The sequence below is a fragment of the Bombina bombina genome, chromosome 1, assembly GCF_027579735.1.
Source record: "Bombina bombina isolate aBomBom1 chromosome 1, aBomBom1.pri, whole genome shotgun sequence".
In the NCBI taxonomy this organism is placed as follows: Eukaryota; Metazoa; Chordata; class Amphibia; order Anura; family Bombinatoridae; genus Bombina; species Bombina bombina.
In genome coordinates, this window is record NC_069499.1 from 599,574,103 (window position 1) to 599,587,868 (window position 13,766).

At 37.9% G+C, this 13,766-nt stretch overlaps 1 protein-coding gene across 1 annotated transcript in view; it reads right to left on the bottom strand.

The window, feature by feature from the left end:
- Positions 1-596: 596 nt before the first annotated feature.
- The window catches only part of LOC128638934 (galactose-specific lectin nattectin-like), a 31,782-nt gene continuing 18,612 nt past the window's right edge, over positions 597-13,766 (bottom strand). Inside the window, exon 5 of the mRNA XM_053691066.1 lies at positions 597-821. The gene's annotated coding sequence lies outside the window, so the exon portion shown is untranslated. The remainder of the gene's footprint in view (positions 822-13,766) is intronic.

The window sequence follows — 13,766 nt, forward strand, 5'->3', positions numbered from 1 at the left end:
GACATCCCTGAGTTACACCATAATATTTGGCTGAATATATAATATATAATTATATGATTCCCACATGTGCTTATGATTGTATCTGTTTCTATGCATGTGTGCTATAACTGCAGAGTTTGTAATTGCTCAACTTGTACGTTATTATTTCTACTTGAAGCATGGAATAACATTTGTTAGTTAAACACTTATGTAAATAACTTGGTGGATGGAACTGAATAATAATAAGTTTTGGGAAAATGTTTGTGCAAAGTATTTTCTCTGTCTTCTGTTTCTTGCTTTTTTCTTTATGCTATATTAGTTGCAGACATTTTTCTAATTACACATTATTCCACATATTACATTTGAAATACATTTGCATATTTGCGGAATCTGACAGCACAATTTAACTAATAATTATTAAGTATTTATTACTGATTGTGACTTATTTTGCACATTAATTTTTGTTATAAAACTTACCAGTGACTACCTGGAACGGGCAGAGGTATACTATACAAATTGTACATTTGCATTTTACCAACGTGTCAAACCACTACATTATGACCTGTATTTTACTACCTCAGCATATGGTCAGTTAGGAAATTATCATGAGACATTAATTTGCTTTAACCATTTTATTAAGCATCAATAGCGTAAAGCTCATATATAGCTGGGTTGAAGACAGATTTAGGGGGAGGATAATAGGGAAAGAAGGGTAAATCTTTGGAACACACTGATAAGGGAAGGACTGTTAAGCGAAGGAATGTTCCATTGTGGTCAAGCTCTATGTTGACAAACATAGGGCTTCTTTCTACTGCATCTGACATCATTCCAGAGGCCGGCCCCTATGGAAGAGAAAAAGGAAAGTGAGACACAATCTTATGGTGCCCCAAGAATCTCTTTAATAAGAAGTCTGCCCATGGTGTGCTTATACACAGTAACGGTGTACTGAACAGAAACACAAATTGGGAAGAATAATGTGGCAGGTTAACCTTCTATTAACATAAAATGAATATACACATCTTAGTCCCACCCAATTATCTCATTGAAATATATCTATTTTATTTTAATAACAGATAAACACACAGATTATTTTTTTCCCAACTTCCAGTGCTTGACAATTTGGCACCTCCTACCATAACTAGGAAGTGACATACTCATCCTCAGTCCCAGCATACTCCTCTGATACGCTGCCTATGCTAATGATCCTGCACTGGAGAAAATCTTGGTGTTTAGCTGACTTTCTTCACTACAAGTTCATCTTGAAGTCCTACTACTCTGCAATTAACCTTGCTGAGCAAAACAACTTCTCTACTCTTATCTCCACTCTTTCTCCAAACCCAAACATCTGTTCTCCACTTTCAATACCCTTTTCAGCCCAGCCCCAAGTCCTGCTACAACATCTCTCTCCGCTCAAGATTTTGCCAGCCACTTCAACAACAACATTTATTCCATCATAAATTAAATAATTACTCAACATACTACCAGTCTCCAACCCCCTCAACAGTTTGAAATCATCCAAAACCCACAAACTCACAAATTCAGTTCCTTTGCCCTTGTTACTGAGGAAGAAGTTTCTGCCCTTATATTGTCCTCTCAACTCACTACCTATACTCTCAATCCCATCCACTCACAGCTACTCCCCTCCCTCTCTCTTACCCTTACCCACATACTTACACACATATTTATCTCTCCCTCAGCACCAGTTTAGTTCCCTCATCTCTTAAACATGCACTAGTCACACACCTAACCTCAAAAAACCCTCTCTCAATCCAACCTCCCCATTCAACTACTGCCCTATTTCCCTACTCCTCCTTGCCTCAAAACTTTTTGAAAAGATAGTATACACAAATTTATCACATTTCCTTACATTCAACCCCTCCATGACCCATTGCAATCAGGATTTCGCTCCCAACACTCCACAGAGACAGCAATCGTCAAGGTTACTAATGACCTACTTACAGCAAAATAAAAAGGCCACTTCTCTCTGCTAATCCTTCTTGATCTGTCTGCAGCTTTTGACACTATTGACCACCCTCTTTTGGTCTAAACCCTCCAATCCTTCAGCATTTGTGACACAACCCGCTTGTGGTTGTCCTCCTACCTGTCTAACCGTAACTTTAGTGTAGCCTTCTCTGGCACTTCCTCTGCCCCTCTACCACTTTCTGTTGGGGTACCACAAGACTCAGTCCTTGGCCCCCTTCTATTCACAATCTATATGTCATTATTAGGTACCTTAATAAAATCCCATGGGTTTCAATATAATTTGTATTTCGATGACACTCAAATCTACCTTTCTGCACTAGACCTATCCCCTTCTTTGCTAACTCATGTCACTAACTGACTTTCTCATATTTCATCTTAGATGTCCTCTCACTATTTTAAGGTAAATCCTTCCAAAACTGAGCTCCTTACTTTCCTCGCTTCTTACAAAATCCCCACCCCCCAGCTTTCTATAACTATTAGTAAGAGCATCATTTCCCCCAACCCCGCACACCCAATGTCTTGGAGTCACAATTGACCCCTCACAACTAGTCTTTGGTCAACTCTTCCTGTTTCCACCTTAAAAACATTTCCAATATCCCCCCTCCTTACACAAAACAAAATTAAGATTATTTAACTCTCTTATCATTTCCCTCCTTTACTATTGCAACTCAACCCTCTCTGATCTCCCTAGTTGCCATCTGTCTCTTTTACAATCCATAATGAATGCCTCTGCCAGGCTGATCTTCCTTACACATTGATCTTCTTCTGCTGTACCTCTCTGCCAATCCCTTCCCTGGCTTCCTATAGCCTGCAGAATTAAAAACAAAATTCTGACTCTGACATTGAAGATCCTCAATGGCACTGCTCCTCCCTATATCTCAGACCTTGTCTCCAGATACTCTCTCTTCTTTACTCACAACCTCCTCCTCTCTTGTCAACTCCTCACATTCCCATCTACAGGACTTCTCCAGACTGGCCCTGTTTTTGTGGAACTCTCTGTCTCGCTCCACAAGACTAACCCCTTGTTTTTAAAGGTTAAAATGCTTACATACAATATACACTAATGTCAGTTCCCCCCCCTTTTGTTATCCCTGTAAACCCCCTTAGCATGTAAGCCTATGAGCCTAGGTGTTTGTAGATCACCTTCATGAGAGCTGAACTACAACCGTCCAACTCTTGGTTGGGCCCTCTACCCACTTGTTCCCTATAAATATTACCTTGTATATCATGCCTTGGTTTATAGCTCTGTGGAATCTGGTGGAGCTCTACAAATAACTAATGATAATAATAACAATGCAGCTATAGCAATCCAGAATTGAGCTTAGAGGGTGGGAGTCAATTCACTGCTAACCTCCACTCTGTAAATAATCTGACACGTCAAAACAGTGTAACAGGAATTATTCAGCCTGTTAAGCAATGGATATATTGCTGCAGAAGGATGACTGGATGGAAAGCAACAGCTATTTAATTGGTTAAAGGGACATGAAACCCATTTTTTTTCTTTCACAAATCAGATTGAGCATACAATTACTTCAATTTGCTTCATTATCTTTGTATCCTTTGTTGAAAGAGCAGCAATGCCCTACTATCAGCTAGCTAAACACATCCGATATGCCAATGAGAATAGGCATATATGTGCAGCCACATTTCTGCTCCCAAACCTACTTATATATGCGTTTCAACATAGGATAACAAGAGAGCAAAGAAAATTAGATAATGGATGTAAATTGCGAAGTTTTTTAAAATTGTATGCTCGATCTGAATCGTAAAGTTTAGTTTTGACTTTACTGTTCCTTTACTACTTGAGGTGTATGCCATATTAAGCAACAAGCAGACATAGGATCAGTAAATACCAGATAACATCTGATGCTGAGGTGACAGATATAAGCCAGGAATATGAAGTGCACGGTTACGCACAAGCAATAAGGGGTTTATCGCGGGTGTTTGCATGCAGCAGGTTTTTTACTCATAAGTTGAAAGTAAATGTGATCACGTCAGCACAATTAAAGTTAAAGCGTGTCGGGTTAACGCGACCACAGAGCTCTGGTTAACTGTTTCACAAAACACAAAAGTGTCACAAAACACATCAAAAATACTTTACAAAGTACACTTATACTCATAATAGCATCATTTATTAAAAACTATTTAAAAAATATTGCACTAAAAAGTTATTAGGTCTCTAAGACAGGAGGTCTCAGGTGTTAGGGAAAAAAGGCAGACAGGGAGCTTAAGACATAGAGATACATACATATACATGTCTACACCACTACACCCAGAAAATTGTTGCAATTACAAATATTAAGGCATTCTCATGTTTAGTTCTTTTGTTTGCATTGGTATGACAAAAAGTGGAGAGAAAAAAAAAGTCAAATCTGATACGCAAAACTCCAAAATTGGACTGGACAAAATTATTGGGACCTTCTCAAAATTGTACGAAATAATTGCATTTCAAGTTTGTGATGCTCCTGTAATTTGTAATTAAACTCACCTGTATCAATTAACAGGTGCTGAGAATATAGAAATCACACCGGCAACCAGTTAAAATGGTGAAATATTGACTCAAACTTTCTGTTGTGTGTCTCTGTGTGCAACACTGAGCATGGAGAAGAGAAATAGCACCAAAGAACTGTATCAGAATTTGAGAACAAAACTTGTGGAAAAGCATGGACAATCTCAAGGTTATCTGAAGGTCCATCTTCAGAGATCCTAATGTTCCTGTGTCCACTGTGCCAACATTGTCAAGAAGTTTACAGCCCATGGCACTGTAGCTAATCTCCCTGGACGTAGACGAAAGAGAAAAATTGATCAAAGATTGCAACAAAGGATTGTTCGAATTGTGGATAAAGAACATCAATCAACTTCCAGACAAATTCAAGCTGACCTTCAGGCACAGGGTACAAATGTGTCAGTTCGCACTATACGTCACCATCTGAATGAAAAGGGCACTGGTAGGAGACCGAGGAGGACCCCACTTCAGACACAGAAACATACAAAATCCAGATTGGAGTTTGCCAAAACTTACCTGAGGAAGCCAAAATCCTTTTGGGAGAATGTTCTGTGGACAGACGAAACAAAATTACAGAAAAAGAAATGAGGCTTTTAAAGAAAAGAATACAGTCCCTACAGTTCAGGCACTGGATGTCTTGAATGTGTGCATGGCATTATGAAATCTGAAGACTACCAAAGAATTCTGTGGTGCAATGTAGGGCCCAGTGTCAGGTCATGGGTCTTACAGCAGGACAATGACCCAAAGCACACATCAGAAAGCACCCAGAAATGGTTTAAGACAAAGCACTGGAGAGTACTGAACTGGCCAGCAATGAGTCCAGGGGGCCTATTTATCAAAGCGTTAACTATGTTTCATTCGCCGGCGTCAATACGCTCGCCAAACATTGCTGCAGTGGACCTGAATACAATCTTCTTATTTATTAATAAAAGCCGTCAAAAACACGCGCGTCAAGTATGGTGCGAAGAGCATTGGACTGGTGTTAACTAACAGTCATCAATGTCACGGTTATTCAGGTTTTTCCCAACTTTATTTATACCATTTAATTACTGTCCATGAACAAGCACATTTCTCTAAAGCTAATCTTTTATTTTTCAACTTTCAATCTCCAAGAAATTGCTACATTTATACCTCAACAAACAATATATCATAGAAAGTTATTTTTATATTTATTTGTTATACAAAACAAAAATTTGTTATATGATACTTTCAGATAAATTAATGTGTATTTGTATTTCTAGAAGTCATAATATGCTTTTATATCATATTTTGTTTTTATAAATGATTATTAATGCTAGAATTTGTACATATATCTTTGCACATACTTGTATATATATATATATATATATATATATATACTGTATATATATATATATATATATATATACAGTATATATATATACATATATATATATATATATATATATATATATATATATATATATATATATATATATATATATATATATATGTATGTGTGTGTGTGTGTGTGTGAGTGTGTGTGTTATGTCAGAAATCTTTTGCCAACATATTTACATGTCCCTAATTTCATTTTATTGTTCTAAACAATGTTGTCTTTCATATCTCTATGTTTATTTATACCACTATATGTATATAGTGTAAATGTATTATTAGTATGAGCAGGAATAATTGCGAATATAGCATGTAATCAGAGTATCATATGTATTTATTTGCAATCAATGGATATTTTAAGAGCTGGGCCAGTTTTATTTCTGTACCTGGGCAACCCCTCCTGATTGCAATCTAGTTTTGAAAACCACCCCTTTCCCAGGTGTTATAAAATGGGCTGGCATATAAGATTACATTTCTTACTAAAAAAGAAATTCAAGAGAAGGAAGAAATACACTGAAAATAGCATTACAGTAAAGAGGTGATTTTAATTTCTGCTGTATCTGAATCATGACAGCTTAATGTTAGGTAGGCTATCCCTTTGAGCTATCAGCTTAAGATTATATTGAATCAAACATCAATTCGAATGTTAAAATCCTGGTCTAAAATATTACACTGTTTGTCCTAATGTCAGCATCAATATTTATCTTTAATTCTAAATTCACATATACATACTTTCAAAGTATAATACACAATGTAACAAATGGCACTTACAAGTTCTGATGAGTGATCAATGACACAAGTATCAAACAATTTGATTAGTTAGTGATAGTTTATAATGTGTATTTGAATCAGATTGGCTGATGTCATAAAACATGTGATTATGCATATTCCAATCAAAAGTGGTGGAAAAATTCACTAGTGTGTGGGTTGTTTAGGAGTTTGCGTCATAATTGGTGCGAAAAGTGTTGAGTCAAATATGGCATGAAGTGGAGATTGTGACTTGTATTATATGGCTTAAACATGGTGCACATAGATTTTTCCAAAAAATAAAAAGGAAGTTAGCTATATTATGTTGTGTATTTATTTCATTTTTATCTCTATATCTATTAGTGCAACAAGTTTGGGGCAAAACTTTGCACCAAATTTGTAGAGATAATATTGTCCCCTTGCTTTGTAATGAGCGACAAAGTTGTAACATAATCAATAAGTAGTAATGTATTTTTTATTGTTATCCCTATATCTACTAGTGCACCACATGAGGAGCAATAATATTGTTTGATTTAGAAAGGGTATACAAATGTAATAAAGTTTCTGATTTACTTTTATTATGTCATATGCTTCATTCTCTTGCAGCATTGAACATTAGCTTTCTATGTTTTCAGACTCCCATTGCATTCTATGGCATTGATAACTTAGTGAGAGGTTCAAATAGTGTCGATTAGGAGGTCGAATGAACACAATTCCAATCGAATACTACTGTTTTCAACTCAAATCGATCTGCGTTGGATTGAGATCGCTTTGATAACTACGGTGGATCTCGTGACAAATACGATGCAGAATTCAAGTGTATTTTCAGTTGACGCTTTGATAAATAGGCCCTCAGATCTCAATCTCATAGAGCACCTTTGGAGAGATCTCAAAGCAGCACTTGGAAAAAGGAACTCTTCCAATATAAGAAACCTGGAGCAGTTGGCAAAAGAAGAGTGGTCCAAAATTCCATTAGATAGGTGTAAGAAACTCATTGATGGTTACAGGAAGCAATTGATTTCAGTCATTTTTTTCCAAGGAGTGTTCTACCAAATATTAAATTGAGGGTGCCAATAATTTTGTCCATTTTAGGAGTTTTGCATAGAATGTGTCAGATTTGGCTTTTTTTTCTCCACTTTTTTGTGTCGTACCAATACAAACAAATAATAAACACGATAATGCCTAAACATTTCTAATTGCAACAATATTTTTGTCAAAGTGATTCATTATCTGACAGAAATGCAGGGGTGCCAATATTTTTGGCCATGACTGTATGGGGCCGATTTATCATAGTGCGAGTGGACATGATCCACTGTAGCGGATCATGTCCGCCGCACATTGATAAATGCCGACATTTATCAATGTATATAATCATGACTATATAAGTATAAATATATATTTGTGCAAAAAAAACATCAAATATTTAAAAAATATGTATTTTTGAATAAATAGAACATAATATTCAATATGAAGAACATTGGAATGTGAAATATTCATATTTTCATGTCGGGTTAGCGCACTTGAGAATATGCGATCAGGTTTGCGTGTACGTAGGGTGTTTTTTTCCATCTTTTTTGCTCTATTGACTTCTATGGGGGAATTAATGATTGCATGCACGATATAGTTCAGCTTTTTTACACTTGTCGGGTTAGCGCAGGAACGATAACTTTTTACTTTCAACTTGTAATATGAGCGCAACCTGACGCACGCTAAAAGTTTACTTCTAGCACAGTTAACGCTTGAGCAGGAATGTTAAATATCGATCCACTTGTAATCTGGCCTGAATGTGTTTCTGGGAACCAGCAATAAAGGGTGGTGTTATCACAATGTCTGATTACTTCACATCTAATTGGTGGTGCCAACAGGCAGAGGTACAGTACATCCTTAAAGCGAAGGTCAATTTTCATGTGAAAGTGCCCCGTTTTTTAAAATCATACTAAATGACTAAATCCACTGCAAAATATCTTTCTGCAGTATAATGTAGCTAAAATTCATTGCCCGTTTTAAATATAATATATCATTATCCATCAATACCAACTGAACACACTAGTATGGTATACAATCTGTATCCAGAAAAACATAATATGTATAACTTAGTAGTAACATTGTTACAATATCTAAGTGATGACAAGTAGAACTACACATAAACATGCCTGGTGATTGACACTCCTATTACCCAATCAGATTGAACCCCTGAACCAATCCCATGTTAGAGGTGTGTACACATTAGCCAATATAAGAGCGTCTTTTTGCCGGTCCGCATACCCCCTCTGAGGAAGCGTTAGTGAAATGCTGCATCAGGGGTTTTTGTTTTAATACTGCTCTCCTGTTGTAAAACGATAGAATATGTAATGTTTTAATTTTAAATCATCTGGTATCCTCAATCCATATTATAGCACTTCGCGGTATTTTTGTCTAAAGCCGCTGGCTATGCATTTACTATAGCGGTATATTAGCATTAGCGATAATAACTGGAAAGGTAGCGATAAATATATGCAGCATTTTACTTAATTCTGCTTCAAGTTTAGTATAAAGTGTATACAATATAAATAAGTTTAAAAATCTAAAGTTACGGCAGTTGGTATAATATATGCACCTCAAGTACTTAATGATTGTCTCACCTGAGACACTGCTTCAATATGAAACAGAGTAGTATCACTAATAAGTCTCTAACAAGTATCAATATACAACTACTGTTTGTTGTAAAACTACTATTGACTTGAACAATATACTTTAACTAAGATATAAGAGTGTTATAAAACAAACTGCATAATTACAGAAGTACCAATCTAATTAACATCTGAACTTTGCAAAGTAAGGTTAAAGTAAACAATAAACGTCTAAGGTAATCTAAATAGGCAACAGTAGCTATTAGACTGGCACATGAAAGTGTAATAAATAGTGATACAAACATTAGAGAACAACACTGCCAACTATATAAATAATACAAGTAAACTGACAGCTTATCTCTTGCAGCTACCAATGCTCTGTTCGTAATACCACACACCTGGTTTGACTAGGACTTTTAAGCGTCTTTCCCAACATGTATGGTGATCTACTATGAAGTCTGACTCTCTGGATTTTGTGAAAGCCTGCACAACTCCCAGATCCTTACCTCCTGGCTTGCTCCAACCATTGTCCATTCCCAAACAGCCATGGATGCATATAACAATGGATTTCATTGTGGACCTTCCTCCTTCTGACCATCATACAGTTATCTGGGTTGTGGTGGATCGCTTTTCCAGACTGGCTCATTTTGTACCCCTAACCAAACTGCCTTCTGCCCAAGAATTATAGTTTCTTTTTCTCTTGCATGTGGTATGACTTCATGGCATTCCTGTGAATATTGTTTCCGACAGAGGTCCACAGTTTGTGTCCACTTTTTGGAGAGCCTTTTGTAAGCTGATTGGAACCACTGTTTGTCTTCTAGCTACCATCCTCAGACCAACGGAAAAACTGAGAGAGTAAACCAGGATCTTGAAGCCTACCTTAGAGCCTTTGTCAACGCTCGCCATACCTACGCTGAGCTTGCAAGAAACACTCATTGGCACTCTTCTCTTCAATGTTCTCCATTTCAAGCCGCAGCAGGGTATCAGCCTCGTGTCTTCCCTCTTTCTGCTCAGTTCACTGGGGTTCTTGCTGCAGACCGACACATTACTGAACTCACCACTCATTGGCAACATATTCGCTCTCAGCTACGTTCAGCTGTCTCTAGATATAAGAAGTTTGCTGATTGTCATAGAGCTTCTGTATGTGCCATCCCAGTGGGTGAACATGTTTGGGTCTCTACTCGACATATTCATCTATGTCAACCCTGTCACAAATTGAGGCCTAGGTTTATCGGTCCTTACAAGGTCCTGAAAAAACTGTCTCCTGTTGCCTACAAAGTGGCCTTGCCCAAAACCCTGCGCATACACCCTGTCTTCCACATCTCACTACTCAAGCCTTACATCAAGAATAGATATACCTGGCTCCAAGCTCTTCCTCCTCTGCTCCTGGTCCGTGGTGACCCTGAATATGAGGTAGCTAAGATCCTCGACTCCAGATACAGACAACTGCACATGATACATTGGAAGGGTTTCTCTGTGGCAGATCATTCCTGGGTTCCTGCCCGTGATGTGCATGCTCCATCTTTGGTCTCTAGATTCCATGCTACTCAACCTTTGAGACAGACTCTGAGACCTTTGAGACAGACTTCCCCAGATGGAACCCTTGAGAAGGGGGCTATGTTGCGCAGCGCCGATCTAGACATTGCTAGGGGCGCGGCGCAACCTATATGCTCATTGCCTAGTGGGGAGTCGGCTCCTCTCTGCGTGAGGTGGGGACATAATCGCTGCACACTTTCTCCCTCAGAAGCCGGTTAGGATCACCTGTGGCACGAATCTTGCGCCTCTGTAAGTAACTCAGTCATACCTATCACTGCCCAAGTATAGGTGTTACTTACTGTTCTCCTGGGTTGTGCTTATTTGTATGCTGGACTGTTATATTGTTGCTGAACCTTGCCTGTCTAACCACTCTGCCTATTTAACCCTTAAACTGCTGGATTGATATGCTGCTGCTGAACCTTGCTTGTCTTACCACTCTGCCTATTTAACCCTTAAACTGCTGGATTGATATACTGCTGCTGAACCTTGCTTGTCTTACCACTCTGCCTGTTTAACCCTTAATTGCTGTAATGTTATATTGTTGCTGAACCTTGCCTGTCTAACCACTCTGCATATTTAACCCTTAAACTGCTGGATTGATATGCTGCTGCTGAACCTTGCTTGTCTTACCACTCTGCCTATTTAACCCTTAAACTGCTGGATTTATATACTGCTGCTGAACCTTGCTTGTCTGAACGCTCTGCCTTTTTAACCCTTAACTGCTGGATTGATTTACTGTTGCCAAACCCTGCCTGCCTGACCATCCTAGTGGTTTACCTTTGGACTGCCTTACTGTTGCCGATCCCTGCCTACCTTACTCTGGTTTCCTGTCTGTTGCTGCCAAGGACTGTCCTGCCTGTGGTAAGTGCCCCTTATCTCATCTTACAAACCTTCTCTGCTCTGGGATATTCCCTATCATTCCGGGTGAAGCTGGGATAACATGACTACTGGCCGAGTTCGGTCTGATAGAGGAGTATCCCACAAGCATTACACAAGGGGCATAAAGCTCCGTTCTGAGCTTGATAATTTGGCCCCATAGTGTCTGATGACTTCACATGTAATTGGTGGTGCCCACAGGCAGAGGTGTATCCTTAATGCTCTGAGCACAAGGGACAGGGGCTTTTAGAGGAACTTACAATCCCTTGTAATCTTCTCTAAATTGCGACTTGGCTTGTCATTCTAATGTACAAGTGAATTACATACTTACACTAGGCCCCTGCGAGTTTTACCTTAGGGTAAAAAACACAACCTGAAATATAAAAGCCTGTTAGGTTGCAGCTGATCACCAGTGGGACAAGGGTTGTTCTTCATTGGGGTGACATAACTGCTTCAGTACAAAAGTAAGAAATGGTTCAGCATTAAGAGTTAAAGGGACATAAAAGCCAAAACTAAAGGATTAGATAGAGCATGTAGAGTGTAGAGCAAGTTAAAAATAAAAATTAATTAAAGAAACAAAGATGCTATCATGGTCAAACTTCTACGTGTGTTAAAATCTAATTATAAACCATTGGCCATTTAAAATCAGCTCTAGTAGCTTTAGTTCCTGATATATGCTGTATAGTTATAATGAGCATGACCGGTATTTTTTTTCCAGAATAGGTGGCAACCCTAGCTGCAACATTAAGTGAGATAAAACTGCGACCTATAGGCATGATATTCTTATGTATATATATATATATATATATATATATATATATATACTGTATATATATATATATAAGTTCAACAAACTGAAAATCCTTAAAAAACATGTATTCACTGGGAAACCCATTCATTAAGGATTTAAATCAGCCAGTGCTTTGCTTAGGCATGATATTCTTATGTATATATATATATACACACATACAAACAAATAGCACTGAGATAAGGTATAAAAATTCAAAATTTATTTGACAAACTTAAAATTTGCAGAGGACACACACGGAGAAGTGTAGGAAAGGACACAGCCTAAGTCATCTGATGCGTTTCACGCCTTGATGGTGCTTTCTCAAAGACAGTGTAGTGAGTGCAGGACCAGCCATATTATTTAAAACCCAGCTGGACTGCCCCACTGGGAACGCTAACCAAACATGTGGCAAATCGAAGACCAGCCTCCACTACACTGTGTTGTGTAGGTAAACACTCGATACATGTGTGTATATTGTCTAATGTATTGAGTGTTTACCTACACAATACAGTGTAGTGGAGGCTGGTTTTCGATTTGCCACATGATTGGTTAGCGTTACCAGTGGGGCGGTCCTGCTGGATTTTAAATAATAGCGCTGGGCCTGCACTCACTACACTGTCTTTGAGAAAGCACCATCAAAGTGTGAAACGCATCAGATGACGTAGGCTGTGTCCTTTCATACACTCCTGCGTTTGTGTCCTCTGCAAATTGTAAGTTTTAAAGTTTGCCAAATAAATTTTGAGTTTTTATACCTTATCTCAGTGCTATGGTGGTATTGTTGCCTTGATATTTCGGCTACCCACACGCTTGGATGATTTTGTTTTGCTTGTATATACACACATATATATATATATATATATAATATATATATATATATATATATGTGTAGTATATCTATATTTATATATGCTAGCTCTTTTCTATTTAAATAGATTCTAATGATTGTTTGATATGCCTGATTAAACAGCATTAGTGTTAAGAAACGTGTTGCAATTTTATTTGTGTTTTAGCTTTTTTTATATGGTTCACTGCTTATGGTTTCATCCATCGAGATCTTTAATAAATTAACTTTATTTTTAACCATTTAAACCTGGATCTTTAATGAGCCTAAGCTACCTGATGGAGTCAGAATCCTGTTATCCTGTGCGAGTTCAGCCAGCTGGTTTGCTGTATAAAAACCAGCCTGCACCTATTAACACAATCGGGTGCTCTTCTCAAATGTGAGTACCCTGTATTTGGTGCACAATATTGGGGACTATTCTCTATTGATATACACATGCAACTCCTCTCTTGTTGTTTGAATATTTTCTAGAAGTTCTACTCTGCAAGTAAGAAGGTAGAGTGCAGCCTTGCTTTCGCCTAGATTACAAGTGGTGCGCCAACTGTA